At 49.1% G+C, this 15,551-nt stretch overlaps 1 pseudogene; it reads right to left on the reverse strand.

Moving 5' to 3' along the window:
• The window catches only part of LOC137760570 (solute carrier family 25 member 3-like), a 51,557-nt pseudogene that overhangs the window by 21,097 nt on the left and 14,909 nt on the right, over positions 1-15,551 (reverse strand).

The following is a 15,551-nucleotide window of genomic DNA, read 5'->3' on the forward strand; positions in this document are numbered from 1 at the left end:
ACTATCAAAATCACATGGACTGCAAGTAGGGGAAGGAAAGTTCCTCCAGGAAAATCACTGTCTCTGTCAGTGTGGGTAAGATGGACATGAAACTGATGTCAACCCTGCCTTAGATAGGAAGGCACTGGCGGAGGACAGGAAGCTGTAGAAAGGTTTGCTGAGCAAAAGCAGTGATAATTATAGTCATTTACGTGACACATGTTCTATTTCTGCCCAATTAATCCCGCTACACAATCGCCTTCACACATGTCTTTAAGTAGGTGTGGGATTAACTTTGTTGTATGTAGTATTTAATTACAGCGCTGAACTCTGCTCATATGACGCTTATCTGCACAGCGCATTGCGCGCTCCTGAGCAAGGCTGCCTGCTTTCACCCTAAAATAACCAGAGAAGGTCTCCCCCCAGCCCCACAGCACCCTGTGCCCCGCCAGGGCGGTTCTGAGGTAACCTTGGAACTGACTTCGGGGTGAACCGACCTGAGCCCTTGAGCTTGGTCAGAGCCACCCCTGCCAGTGCAGGTGTCCTGGGAGTGGGGCTCCCCGATCTTGACACCCCTCCTGGCACGCAGAGCCCCTGGGAGGGAGGGGCCTAATGAGGGAACGGGTTGAGTGGGCTCTGAGAAATGGCTCTGGTGAATGCCCTGGGAACCTCTTCCAATCAGCAACCCCCAGTCCTCACCCCGAGATTATTTATCCCCCTTCCTCCATAAATAGGACTGACTAGTTATCTTGGAAAAAGCTTTTCCTGGCTGGGGCTTTTCAAGGATCCCTCACTCCAGAAGACTGGGCTTGGTCTAGGGTGTCAGGTGCAGAAGGGCTTATCTGAACATGATTTACTGAAGACATCTGACCATCTGGGCTTTAGGAAAAAGAGGAAGAGCAGGCACACTGGTTTTGAGTGTACGAAGGACTCCGTTCCTGGATGATCCTTGCGGTCGAGTCCAAAGTCATCTGTCCTGGGGCGCCCCCTGCTGGCCATAGTCGTGAATGGCGTCCAGCCCAGCTCAGGCCTCCACCATGTGGACAGAGGCTCAGGGGGCAGATGTATCGTAGAACTGCTCTGCTCTTCAGGCCTGAGGCCTTCCGGTCCTGCCAGGCAGTCCTCCTGGGTGTGGGCAGGTAGCACCCCAGGGGAGATGGCACCCAACTGCTGAACACAGAAAGGCGTGAATGACATTTTCTCCTCTCCCTCTTCAGCGGGCAGAGTGGCGAGGAACGTGCCAGGCTCCAGCCTGGACCCGCCACAGGATGGCTGGAACTCTCTACATTATCTGCCCACCCATGAGGCGGGGTTCACACACTCATGGGTTCACAGGGTTGGCCGAAGGGGGCCATGACAGTTGTACATAAATTCACAAAGTGCCTCTGTAGATGTTGCTTGAGAAGACACTCACATAAGCATCCTGTAAGAGCCACACACACCCTAAACCTGTTGGTGTGGCTCATGTAAATCCCCTGCCACAGGGACTTTTCTGCCATGAAAGTCTGATGATGTTGCTCTCCTGGGGCCTCACCGTTGCCTCAGGAGAGTCCAAAGTCCAAGAGGCTCCCGAGCCGTCGAGACGTGGGAGGGCCCTTACCAGCTGCCTCATTCCTTATTCTCTAGGAAGAACCGATTGCTGCCACCCCCCAGCCTTCCTCCCCAAGGCCAACGTGCCTCATGCCTGCCCTGGCTCAGGGAGTTCCCCAGGTCTCTCACCCGCTAGCCCCTCCTCACCCTTGGCCCAGCTTAGCCTGAATGTCACCTCTGCCAGGAAGCCCCTCTGGCCTTCCATCAGGGCCGGTCCCTCCTCGGGTTCCACAATCCAGGGATTTCCTCTGACCTGCCTGTCATAATTGTCTGCAGCTGGCCCTGCCACCCCCCACCAGAGTGTGAGCCCCTCCAGGGAAGGGCCTGGCACCGAAGACAGGCTCAGTGCGGGGTGGGTGAGAGAAGCAGGCTGTCCTCGGGAACCCAGCCAGGACAGCGTCTACCAGGCAGCCTGCTGGGCGGAGGCCAGGGACCGGCCTCCCACCTTATCTGTGAGAGCTGTGGTCGGAGGTGCCCCTCCTGGGGGAGCTGTCTCTGGACTCATTCATTCACATGTGTGCGAGGGCCAGTGGGCACGGGGCCTGGCAAGGGCTCCCCACAGGGCTGCGCCTCCCCAGAGGGATGCTGAAGGCACCCCTCCCACCTGCATGAAGGCAGAGACTGGACCCAGAAACAGCCAGTGGCTGCTACCCTTCATTCATTCATTCCCTCATTTTTCAGTGATCTATCAGCTGTGTAGAGAGATATAAAATTCACATACAATACAGTTTACCTATTTAACACAGTCTGAGATGTTTTGACAAAGTGTAGCCACACCCCACAAAACATAGGGCATTTCCGTTATCCCCCGAAGTTCCCTGGGGACCCTTTGCAGTTCATGCTCTACCTAACCCCAGCCCTGGCCACACTGGTCCCCTTCTAACTCTCTATCCCTGTAGCTTTGCCTTTTCCAGAATATCATAGAAATGGAATCATACAGCATGTATCCTTCTGAGATTGGCTTCTTTCACTTAGGATATTGTTTTTGAGATTCATCACTGTTGTTGCACGTGTTCACGGGTCACTACTATTTATGCTGAGTAGTATTCCGTGATGAAGATGTGCCACAGTTAGTCCAACCCAGGCCCCAGTGGAGGGACCACCCAACCCCCTTCCTTTTTAAGGGAGAAGGATTAAAGATCCTAAAGAACTGTGTGCATGTGGTTCTGGGAGAGAAGGGGTGGCAAGGCCCCTTCCAGAGGGGACAGTCAGGACAGGCCCTTCCCAAGGGCTTCTCTAATTGGGTCATTGTTGCCTTTCCCAGCGAGGCTGTGGAAATGATTTTTTCTTGGCTGCATTCCCAGATCTGATCAAGAGCTTTCCCCAACCGAAGTCTTTTGAACAGAGCATTCATTTAATTTTCTCTGTGTGGATGTTCTTTTTTTCAATGTGCAGGTATTAAAGGTTATGAAAAAGCTGCATGCACTCTCCTGGATTATGCCTGCCCTTCCTGAGCAGAGCAGAGAAAGCGGGGCCTCAGCTGGGCCAGCCGACACGTGAGGACCCCTGCTTGCCCAAATGGGTGGCAGCTGCAAGGGTCTGCACTTCTCTTCCTGGTGTGGGTGACCGTGGTGGGAAAGCCCCTCCACCCATAGTGATAGTGCCTGGCCTTGGGGAACCAGGCCCATGTGGAGGAGACAAAAGGACGGGATGAGAGAGACAGGGAGACATGGAGCCCTGTCTCTGGCCAGCTGGGCCCTCAACAAGAGCCTTCGCCTCCCGGGGCCTCAGTCCTGGGGGCCTGAGTAGGAGGGGACTCTCACAGTTCTTAGCTGTAGGCGAAGCTAGCACCTGGAAGACCCAAGTTCAAGTCCAAGCTTGTACTCATTGTGGGGCCCTGGCCAAGTTGTTTAGCTCCTCTGGACTCAGTTTCCTCATCCGTCAAGTGTGAGGTCACTCCGAAGTGTGTGAGCAGACAAACAGAGGAATCACCCCATGCCTCCTGCTTGGCCCTGCCCTTACTCCTCTTCTGAACATCATTTAAATGGGGATAATAGGCATCCTCCCCACACACCAGTTTAGTGTCCCCAGGCCTGTATCCTTTTAGGGATTAGGGAGTCTATACCCTTAAAATCAAAATTTTAGATGACTGGTCCATTAACAAGAATACCCCCCTATTAATTCTTCTTGCTGGCATCTCGACTCCCCCCTCTCCCCGACCCTGCATGCAAGACTTTGAGCAAGTGACTTAACTTCTATATGCCTCAGTTTTCTCATCTGTAAAATAGGGATAATAATAGTAGTAACCTTCATAGGACTGTTGTGAGGATTCAACAAGACAATCATGAAAGATGGGAAGTGTTTCAAACATTGCCTAGGACAAGGTGAGCACTCAATATAAGCTTGCTGCTGTGGTGATGATTATGATGATGATGGGGGGGACAGGGGTTTGCCCTTCTGCAACTTGACCAGACCCAAGATGGGGTCTGCTCCTTCATGCAACTACCTACACATGGGCTATTGCGTGAGGCTGGAAGGACTGGCCACCAGCCAACATGCAACTATACCTCTGCCTGTCGCTGACCCAGTGCAGCCTCTGAGGGCGCCTGCTCGCACCATATGGCTGGTCTCTGCCTCCACAAGGGATGGTGGTGTTGATGAGGGCCTCAAGCCCTCCAAAATCACAAGGACATTAGTATGTATGCTAAAAGTTAAAAACTCAACTAACAAAACATGTTTTTAATGTTTCGCTCCCTCAATGTCATGTTCTCCTTTGCTCTGGATTAATACTAACTTACTTTCTTATCAAATGCATAGGTGAATTTCCTTTCAAATATATGTTTTATTATCCTGTGTTTATTGTTACACCCTGCTTTCAAAATGCATGTTTGAAACACTTTTCTAACAGTTGTTAAAATATGTTTGCTTGTGAGAAAAGGCCTCCCTCCCCTGGGGGATCCCAAAACAATTTCTGGGAAGCTGGTGAAGATGGATCTTGGGCTGGACTCATGAATGAATAAAAGAGACCCTGAAAAATCAGTGTGCTGAGGACTGAGGTGGGCTGGTCTCTGCGCCCAGCGGGTGTCTTGTTTTTTCCTGCACATACACTCTTGCGGGAACCATGTCTCTCCTCACAGGATCCGGGTTGCCAGGTAATACTGAGCACACAGAAGGTTCTTGGAGAAAGTGTGAGGAATAATCCTTTTCTCATCGTTACCAGCTATGGAGGCTCTATTTTGTCACAAGCACCTCACTCTTATTACCTCTCAGCCTGACAACTCCAAGCCTGGCTGTGACTATCCTCATTCCACAGGTATTATCCTCATTTTGCAGAAAACAGGCTCAAAGCCCAAGCACAAGTGGCCAAGTTACGACCGCAGGCAGAGGTAGGGTGAGAACTCAGGGGAACTTTGGACTCCAGGATCCACTGTCCTGGAACAAACCTGCGTGGGAATGACTGACAGGGTGATCACTGTATCTGCCCATCTGCCATGTGCCTTTCCATTTTATGTCTCGACCCCCTGTACCAAGTCTTGTACACTTGGCCGCATTAAAAGATTTCTTAAACGTAGAATCATCTCTGATCTCTTTTTGTATGCAATTTGATGTTTTGGCATATGCATACCCTCTGTGAAACCATCTCCCATCACAAGAGTGAATTTATCTATCACCATCAAAAGTTTCCTCGTGCCCCTTTGAAATTGCTTCCTCCTGGCCCCTTCCCGGTAACCCTCTCCTCCAAGCAGCCACCAGTCTGTTTTCTGTCACTGTTGATTAGTTTGCACCTTCTAGAGTTTCCTGTGCACTCATGTTTTGTCCGGCTTCTTTCACTCAGAATAATGATTTTTTTGGACTGGAGTTTATTTATTTATTTATTTATTTATTTATTTATTTATTTATTTATTTATTTATTTATTTATTTATTTATTTATTTATGGCTGTGTTGGGTCTTCGTTTCTCTGCGAGGGCTTTCTCTAGTTGCGGCAAGCAGGGGCCACTCTTCATCGCGGTGCGCGGGCCTCTCACTATCGCGGCCGCTCTTGTTGCGGAGCACAGGCTCCAGACGCGCAGGCTCAGTAGTTGTGGCTCACGGGCCTAGTTGCTCCGCGGCATGTGGGATCTTCCCAGACCAGAGCTCGAACCCATGTCCCCTGCATTGGCAGGCAGATTCTCAATCACTGCACCACCAGGGAAGCCCCAGAATAATGATTTTTCAGATCAGTACATGAACCATGTATTGATGGTTCATTTCTTGGAATCTTCCTTGAATTCCTGTGATAAGCCTTATGTGGTTATGGCCTATTATTCTTTGAATACTCTTGGTTTGCTAATAGTTTACTTAGGACTTAAGCATCTGTATTCCTTAGTGAGGGTGGTGAACCAAGATTTGGACCCAGGATAGCCTGACCAGATAGCCAAGAGCAACCTAGAAAAAACCTGGTAGAAGCTTCAGGGCTCCAGCAACAAGACTTTAGGAAACGATGTGATTGCATGAGCCTGTATCCGTGTGCAAACCCACACGGGGCCCACAATGGGCTCCTATATATTAACGAGAAACCAACTGTTGTCCCCTCACTGGGCACAGAGTGGACTCCTGCTGAATTAACTGATCTATCTCCATTTGGGGCTTCTTTTTAGAAGGAGGAAACAACCAGTGGGCTTTTAAATTTTTATTTTCTTAATTCCATAGAGAATTCAGAAGGGTGAAAAAGCCAAATGATTATTATAAAATGCTTGGAAAAAGCAGACCCAATCCGTGACAAGTTTGGGAAAGAAAGCCATTGTGTGGCCACTAAAGCAAAACAGAGACTTAGGATTTTTATAACAACTGAGAATATTCTTCCTGCTCATCACATCTGAGAAAAAATGGTGTCCTCTGGGCAGATACTTGAGCAAGGAGGGTGGGGTGGGAGAGGGGCCGGGATGAGGAGAGTGGGAAGTGAGGGGAGAGAGAGGCAGAGCAGAGAGACAAAAACCTGGGAGGACAAGAGAGGGGGGAGAGGGAGAAAAGAGAAAAGAGACAAAGAGAGAGAGAGAAAAGGTACCGGGGAAAGAGAAAGACATTGGGCATTTAAAAAAGCATCGGACAAGGGGAGCCAGTTAGCACCCTTCCTGAACCTTCAAGCAAAGTAATGGTACCTGAGCAGCTCTGAGGGCAGGAGGGCAGGGGCATAAGGAGATGGGGCCCGTTGTGGGTTGAACTGTGTCCTCTAAAAAAGATATGCTCAAGTCCTACCTCCCAGGACCTGTGAATGTGACCTTATTTGGAAATGGGGCCTTTTTTTTTTTTTTTTTTTTTTGCTGCACCGCGCAGCTTGCGGGATCTTAGTTCCCCAGTCAGGGATTGAAACTGAGCCCCGGCAATGGAAGCGCCAAGTCTCAACCACTGGACCGCCAGAGAATTCCCTAGAAATAGGATCTTTGCAGGTATAATCAAGTTAAGTGTGGTCAGACTAGATTAGGGTAAGCCTTAGAAGAAGAGGGAAGTTTAGACACAGACACACAGAGAGAGAACGTCACGTGAAGATGGAGACAGAGATCAGAGTGATGTGTCTACAAGCCAAGGACTGCCAAGCATGGGCAGAAAACACCAGAAGCTGGAAGAGACAAAGAAGGAGCCTCTATGAGAGCCTTTGGAGAGACAGTATGGCCCTGCCAACACCTTAATTTCAGACTTCAAGCCTCCAGAGAAAATCAATTTTGGTTGTCTTAAGCCACTCAGTCTGTGGTAATTTGTTCCGGCAGCCCTGGGAAGCTAATACAGGGTCCCTATCAAACTAAAGTATCAGCAGCCCCCGGTCATGGGCGGAATCATGTTTCCCTCCACAAATTTATATGTTGAAGTCCTAACCCTCAATACCTCAGGGTATGACTGTATTTGGCGATAAAGTCTTTAAAGAAGTGGTTACATTAAATGAGGTAGTTAGGGTGAGCCCTAATCTACCTTATAAGAGGAGGCTATTTGGATACAGACAGACGGAGGGCAAACCATGCGAAGACAGAAGGAGAAGGCGACAGAAGAAACCAACCCTGCTGACCTTGATCTCAGACTTCCAGCCTCCAGAACCATGAGAAATACACTTCTGTTGTTGACGGCACCCCATCTGTGGCACCTTGTCATGGCAGCCCTAGTGAAAGGATACACCCCCAAACCCCGACATTCACCAGCCCCGCTGGAGGGAGGGCAGCTGGAGCTTTTCCCGGCTGCTTCTCAGGCCAGCCTCAGTGGCTGCCGTGAGTGGCTCAGGCTGGGGTGGGGGGAGCCGCGCTGTGCCGTGGGCTCCCCTGGCACCTGTCCAGCCCTTCCAGGAGCACAGAGTCCTCATCTAGTGCCCAAGTGACCAGTCCAGGGGGCACCTCTGTGCCAGGCTCCCTGCAGTAGCTCAGCCTGGGCCCTTCCTCCCGTGAGCTGGAGACAAACAGGGGGCTCCACACCTGGGTAAATTGTTTTGACGTTTCAATTCTGTCCCTAACCCTTCATTTTCTGCCAGGTCTGGGGATTTATCTTTCAGGGCTGCCTGCTATTGAGTGGACGGCGTTCCTGAGGAGAATGTACGAGCAGAAAGGTTCAGCTTCCTTGTGTTTTGTTTTGAACACATGAGGAAACTAAGACCCAGAGAGGGGAAGGGACTTGTCCCAGGGCACATAGCTATTTGGGGTCGAATTGACCAGAACACCAGGCTCCTGAAGCCAACCAAGCCTTCAGCATGCTCAACACAGGTACCTCATGAGTTCTCAGACAATCCAATTAGGTCACTGTTTTTTCTGCCTAACAGTCATATTAAGATTTGGGGTGGGCTGTAGGTTTTTTTTTTTTTTTCAAAAATTTAAAAGCACTTCAGCATCTTATATATTACAGCAAAATCCAGTTCACGTCACTGTTAATAAAACTGTGATTTAACAGAGAGCTTTTATTACAAAAATAAATTTCAGTAATAACTGCTCAACCAGACATTTTGCAATTAAAAATAAAACTGTGCAGTAAAGAGAAATGCAATTCACAATAAACTAAGTTGTTCCCTCTCCCTGCCCTCCATCTGCCGGGGCTCCACAATATTGCTTCCCAATTTCAAACCATTTGCTGGCATTAGGCTGTTTAGTACTTCTCTGTTCTCCAAATTATTGGACAATTTCATATTTTTAGCTCTGGATTGAGTCCCCAACAGATAGTCACACATCCTTTCAGTCCATAACAACCAGCTCTATCAAGAAAATAGGGAGATGGCGGTACCCACCCCTACCAGCCTGTCAAAGGCAATAACCTCACTGCCTACATGGTCACTGAATGTGGCTCTTTGTTTAATGTAATCCTGAATTTTTATCTCATCACTGTCTAAGATGAAAGCTGAGAGTGTAAGAACTACATTGTATTAGTCTGCTAAGGCTGCCATAACAAAATACCGTAGACTGCGTGGGTTAAACAACAGATGCTTCTTATTTTCTCACAGTTTTGGAGGCTATAAGTTTGAGATCATTGTGCTAGGATGTCAGTTTCTGGAGAGGCCTCTCTTTCTGACTTGTAGACAGCCACTATCTCATTGTGCCCTCACATGGCAGAGAGAGAGGAAGCAAGTTCTCTGGTGTCTCTTCTTACAAGGGCACTAATCCCTTCATGAGGGATCCATCCTCATGACCTCATCTAAACCTAAATACCTCCCAAAGGCCCCATCTCCAAATACCATCACACTGTGGGATAGGGCTTCAACATATGAATTTAGGAGGGGAAACAATTCAGTCCATATACCCAGATACTAAAACAGCTGACTGGTTATATGCATAGTGCTCATGTGTAAATTTGCACTTGGAATCATATTAGTGAGAGTAGATTTTTCTCTTGCATGTCTCTCATCAAAAAGGTTTTTTCCTCCAAGCAATTTCCCTTTTGGTATGCTGGTGAGGATAATTGAAAAGGAATGAACTATGTTTGAATCCCATTAGTTAAAAGCAAATGGAAGGGTTAATTGCTGTTCACAGGTCTGGAACTGCTCTTTTTAGCTGCAGAGGCTCTGAACTACTCCCAGTAGGAGACCCCAGGGATCTCTGATAATTTCCCCCTGATTATTGCTGTAATAATTCCTCACTCCTCCAACCTTTCTGTAATTTATGGGTGAAATAGCTCTTAAAGAAGTAAAAAAATTAGGCAAATGCTTTTGATCATAAGTGCAGATAATACACATCCCACAGACTCTCTTTTGTGAGGGTTTTCTATACATATTGACACAGCTAATCTTTGCTTCTGCAGCATGTACATAAGTACTAACTAAGATGACTGGCATACAGTACTGTTATGTGTCTTTTAAGAAAACCTCCAACCGAATCCAATATCTCCCATGTGGCACCTGATACACTGTGGGCGTGTGACATTTATAGAGCAGTAATAATGATATTTGAAAACACTGTAATGTCTGAAGGCTTTATTTCCCTGCAAATTTCATCTAGAAGGCTGTATTTTGCAGACATCAGCTTCTGCCAGCCCTTCACAGGGACTGCTGGAATGCTGAGCTTTGTTGGGATTCACAAATGGCTATTTTGAGCATCACTGCCTCTGAACCCCTCAGAAGGAAAGTCACCTTCTCATGTGGGTGGGAAATATTTGTAGGTAAGGACTTGCCACCTGACTTGGCTTTCCAATGCTGGTCTTTTGCCCTTCAATAGAATTAAGTTTTGAATGCATTTCCCCTTAAAAAACCTCAATAGAGCCTCAGGCTACACATGGTAATTCATAAAATTGTCGAATCAAAGAATCTTAGAATCAGCTGATCTGTGAGCTGGGAGTGAACCTAGTTACCAAATTTAATTAAATCTTCCCCCCTTTTTTTAAGCCATGGAGAACATTGGTTTGGTGACAGAGGTAGAACTAGGATCTTTTTTTTCCTATCCCAGTGCTCACTCCATCACCCCCTGCTATGTTTCTATAGCTAATGCAATAATACAACAGTCTTATTGCATTTAATTATAAAGTATTTACCAAAAAAGCCACTGGGATAATATCTCCCACTTTAAAGTATCTACTATGTGCAGGACCTTACTAAGTCCTTACTTGCATCACCTTATTTAATTGTTATCAGAACCTTACGAGGCAGGCATCATCAACTCCACTTTACACGTGAGATAACTGAGGCTCAGAGAGTTTAAGTGTCTTGCCCAAAGTCCCCAAACTAGTAAGTCATTGAGTCAGTATTTGAAGCTAGATGACCCTGCAGCCCTGCTCTTGTCACCAGAGTTGAAGAGGAGTAGGAGATGAAGTTGGAGATTGGGTCCTTTCACATGAGCAGGGCACATCATTCTGTCTGCCCAGGCCAGAAGCATGGGTGTTGGGTATTCACATCCTAGCCTGAGCTCCATTGCAAGTTAGCCACTGACTGCCCATCTGTTAGGCTCAGGGGAGCCAGAGGTGAAGGGGCATGGCCCTGTCTTGGAACAACACTCTAGCTGTCTGGGAGACATGTGTAGACAGACAGCAATAGCGCCTTAAGATTCAGGCTAGAAAGAAGGACAGTTAGGGGCTGTGACCTTAACCCCAGAGGTTGAGGTTGGCCCCAGAGATGGCAATGCAGGAGCTGGGTCTGGAAGGATGGTGAGGAGTCAGCCAGTTGAAGAAGGAGGCTGGGAGGGGAGGTAGGCCTGCCAGACAGGGAACCTGCAGGAGGAGGGACCCAGGAAGTCAGAGGGGTAGAAAGGGAAGACCTAGGCTAGAGTGGCTGGCAGAGACCAGATCACAGAGGGTCATGATGTATTACCAAAGCCAGGGGTAGATTCCCCCCAGGGGGATAGGGGAGCCCTGAAGTTCATGGATGGGGGAAGGAGGTCTGACTTGCAGAGATAACCCATTCAGAGTAGAGGGAGAACTAGAGGAGGGGGTGAGGCTGGGGGCAGGGTGCCTGGGAGGCTAGTGTAGGAACCAAGACCAAAGGTGACCATGACCTGAACCAGCGTGATAGAGAAGGTAGCCCATCAAGACCTGTTCAGAAGAGAGAATGGATAGCCTGTGGGAAGGGACTCCCGGAGAGTGGCTGGTGGTGCCAGCAGTTTAGCCCTGGAACACAGAGGTTGAAATTTCCCAGGGAGAGCTGGAGCCAGGGGACAGGGCTGTGGACAGAAGGTTCAGGAGAGGAGTGAGGGGTTGAACTGGAGGTTGGGTGGAATGGGGAGAATGACAGTTCTGAACGTCCAGAAGTGCCGAGAAGCCAGCAGTGCTCGGTGACCCGGGTAGGCATGGAAGAGGGAGACCCTTGGACTGTCCCAGGGTCTGGTTTGCCAGGAGGGTGCAGGGAAGGACTGGGGCACAGGTGTGAGGCTGGAGTCTGGGCCTGGTGTGGAGGGAGCATGGGGCCAGGACACATTCACAGACAATAAAATTTCCAGGATCTGAAGGAAGCCACAGACGAGGCTCATGTCATTAACTTTTCCAGACAGTAACTGTTGATGCCAGGATGACCCGTGTTCAACCTTAGGGGGCTCCACAGTGAACAGGGGCCAGACCCCAAAACAGCTGCTTTAAGCACAGCGTTTGCTGCCCCTCTTCTTTCCTGCAAGAGGCTGGCTGTGCTGCTGGATCAGCAGGGGCAGCTCAGCCGAGCAAGTGCTTCCCTGGGCAACCACACTTCAGGACACGCATGCCCAGGACCGAGTGGAGAACAGAAGGAGTGCTGGACCAGGAGTGCAGGGATATCACCCACAGCTCTGCCACTGCCCTTGTTACTCTGCCCATGACCCAGGTGATCACCAAGGTCCTTTCCAGCTCTTTGAAGCCATTAATGCCAACTATGAAAGGAGAACACACAAAAGGAGAGAAATTTTAAGAGAAGAGGTCATAGGGCAGATTGCAAGCTCTCTCACAGGGCAAGTGAAGCTCACCCACGATGGAGTTTAGATCCACGTGCCAGGGCCTGGTTGGGAGTTTAAATACAGTTGGAGAGCTCAGGGAAAGGAGAATTCCCCGTGCACTCGGGAGTAGGGGAGTCCTCTCTCCCTGATGGCCATCTCTGTTTCTGTTCTCAGGGCAGTGTCTCAAATGTGTCACACTGGCCACCTTTTTAATGATCTTGACAATAGACAAGTCCAGTAAATAGGACACCTGGAGTGTGCCAGGTGCCATGCTAGGTGCTGTACGTGCGCACTTCTCAGCTTCAAAACCACCTCTGGAGGTGAGTACTATTATCCCCACTTTTCCTGTGAGGAAATCGAGGCTTGGATGGGTTAGGGAACCCGCCCGGGTGGCTGTGCTGGAATCAGAACGCACAGTTGCTGACCCCAGGTCTATCCGCCCACAGGGAGGCCCAGGGACCTTCAGTCTGTCCAGGCAGAAAAAAGGATCACTGCTATTGGGCCACAGAGGTTTCCGTGGACACACGAGATGTTTAATTCACCCCGACGGGCCAGGTAGTTACCCCCAAGGAATTTGCAATGTGAACAGCAACCTTAGAGAAGTTTTAGGGAGACTGATTTTATGGAGTTTAGACCCCTGGGAGAGGCAAGCCCCCTAAACAACCAGCGGCAGGGCCAGGCTTGCAGCTGCTGAGACACTGTTACACTCTCACAGGAACACGACCCGGGAGCAGCTCCGCTGTGACAGCGTCTCTGTGGTCTGAGCACCACACATCTGCCGGCTGCTCTGCTGCTGACAACAGGATGTGACAGACCAGCCCGAGGGCGCGTGAGCCGTAGGGTCTGGGAGGAGAGCAGAGTGAGCTGTGAGGGCTCCTCCTCTCCTCCTGAGGCCCCCAGCGCCAGGTGTGGACCTCCATCTGTGCGGGCCTCGCTCACTCCTAACGCAGCCCGGCAGGTGCTGTGCCGAGGGGAAGCGGGATGAGGATCCGGTCGCAGCCCTGATTCATTTTTGCGGCAGGAGATTGATAAGCTGTTCGAGGGGGACTGCACGTGCTCTGGTTCACCGCCTTCAGGAAAGGCTCAAGCTGGTGGAAACGAATTCAGTCATCCCGATTTAGGGAAAGGCGCCTTGAGGCCTTTCCCTTCCTTTTTGGGTCACTCCTGGAGTCTTACATCTTAAATTGCTTTTTATTCAAAACAAATTTATTCCTAAAGCATTGGCCCATTGTCACTCGAGAAACTTTATTCAGAGTGGAGTTGAAGGAGCTGGTCGGGTACCTTCTAACCACAACGCGGGCCTGCAAAGACATGGCGTGCTGTGTCCCACTGTATTGATATTTTGCTTTTAGAAGGATGGCTTTAATGTTCAGACACTATCTGACTGCTGTGCCCAATACAATTATGGATAATTATGATGTCTTGCTGAGAAATCACAGTGGGATACGGGCTCTGCAGAAGAAGACAAACTGACACACACGTTCTTGCCTGGTAGCTTCAGAATCTAAATAGTCGTATTTAGATTTCAGTCATGGAGTGAAACGTGACGAATTCTCTCATGCTGTGTGTGTGGGTGTGTGTGTGTTTGGGGGTGGGGGGTGTCACTAAAAGTACCTCTAAAGAAAAAACCCTTTCCCAACAGTGCAAGTGGAGGTAATCAGTAATCTAAAAGGAGGTAAGAAATGGGGAAATAAAAGACTAAAATTTTAGGGTATTTTAAGACTGAAAATGAGGCTTTGTTTGTAACATACTCACAAAGAGAATGTCAATCTTTCAATAAAGGCTGCAATTACCAGAGTGACAGTCCTCTGGTTCTCATTCCTTAATACAGCAAATATTGATCACGTGCCACCATGTACAAGATTCCAAGCATGCCAATCTTGAAAAATAATAGAAATCCCTAAATGTCAAATTCTATTGCTATACATGTTACAATTACTCATTGATAAGACACATTTTTTTTTTTAAATTAGGACTATTAGATTTGTAAAGGTTAATATGCTTTTTTACTCAGTGATTCAGATCCTGGAACAGACCCTCATAAGGAGAAACCGTTTTTAAAATATAGCGGAAGAATTCATCACGTAGAATTAATCCTGGCATTTGATGTCCTAGTGCATTTCCAGAGTGGGCCACACACTCTTTCGAACCAGCGTTAAATAAGAGAGGGGTCCTGCATAAACAGATGGGGGCGAGAGCCTGGATAGACAAGGTGGATGAGGGAGCAGGTGGGCCTGGAAGCAGAGCAAAACACAGGAAGGAGAGCAGGTTAGAGGAGCAAACTGGGTGAGCCGGCTTATATGCGAGAGGCTCATCTCAGGTGAGGTTTACACGTAGCTTTCCAGAGCCTCTGCGGACAGTGACTGACTTCTGTCCAAACCCCACGGTGAGGCTTAACTCACAGTTCCGTGGCTTCCTAGCTGCGAGGGCTTCGGCATGTTAACTCAATTTTTCATGTCTCAGTTTCTCATCTGTAAAATGGAGCCCTTTCTTATGGGCCTGCTGTGAGGATTCAATGAGTTCATCCATCTAGACCAGGGGTCCCCAACGCCCCGGGGCCGCACAGCAGGAGGTGAGCAGCGGGCGAGCCAGCGAGCAAAGCGTCATCTGCTGCTCCCCTTCGCTCGCGTTACGGCCTGAACCACCATCGCTCGTGTTACAGCTTGAACAAACCCCACCCCCAGCCCCGTCCGTGGAAAAATGGTCTTCCATGAAACCAGTCCCTGGTGCCAAAAAGGCTGGGGACCGCTGATCTAAAGGGCCTGACACAGTGTTCAGAAAGTGTTAGCCATTATTATTCAGAGGAGTGAGTGGATATTTTTCATTGTTTGACCATCCAACCTCCAAATCTCTTCCTTTTGTGTGGGTCCTGGTGGCAGGCAGGGCTTACCCTGCACAAAGAAGGCGGAAGCTGGGTCTGGGGGCAGCCAAATGCATGCCCCCTCCTGGAATCTTAGTCCTGAGGGAGCCAGACAAAGGTTCTGACCATGCTTAGAGATGATTTGCAGAGCTGGTGGACTTGAGGAAGGAGTGGCTGGGCTGTGTGATGGGGCAGCCAGACTTTGCCTGTGGTAAGTTGGCATGACCCCGGCTGCCTAGCCTGCCTAGCTCCTGCCTACTATTCTTCCAATAAATACCTTTTCTGCTGAGTTAGCCAGAGGTCGTCCTGTGATTCGCAACCAAGAACTCTATGAGGAGCCATGCTCACCGGTGTT

This window comes from Eschrichtius robustus, chromosome 3, assembly GCF_028021215.1.
Source record: "Eschrichtius robustus isolate mEscRob2 chromosome 3, mEscRob2.pri, whole genome shotgun sequence".
NCBI classification, from domain to species: Eukaryota; Metazoa; Chordata; class Mammalia; order Artiodactyla; family Eschrichtiidae; genus Eschrichtius; species Eschrichtius robustus.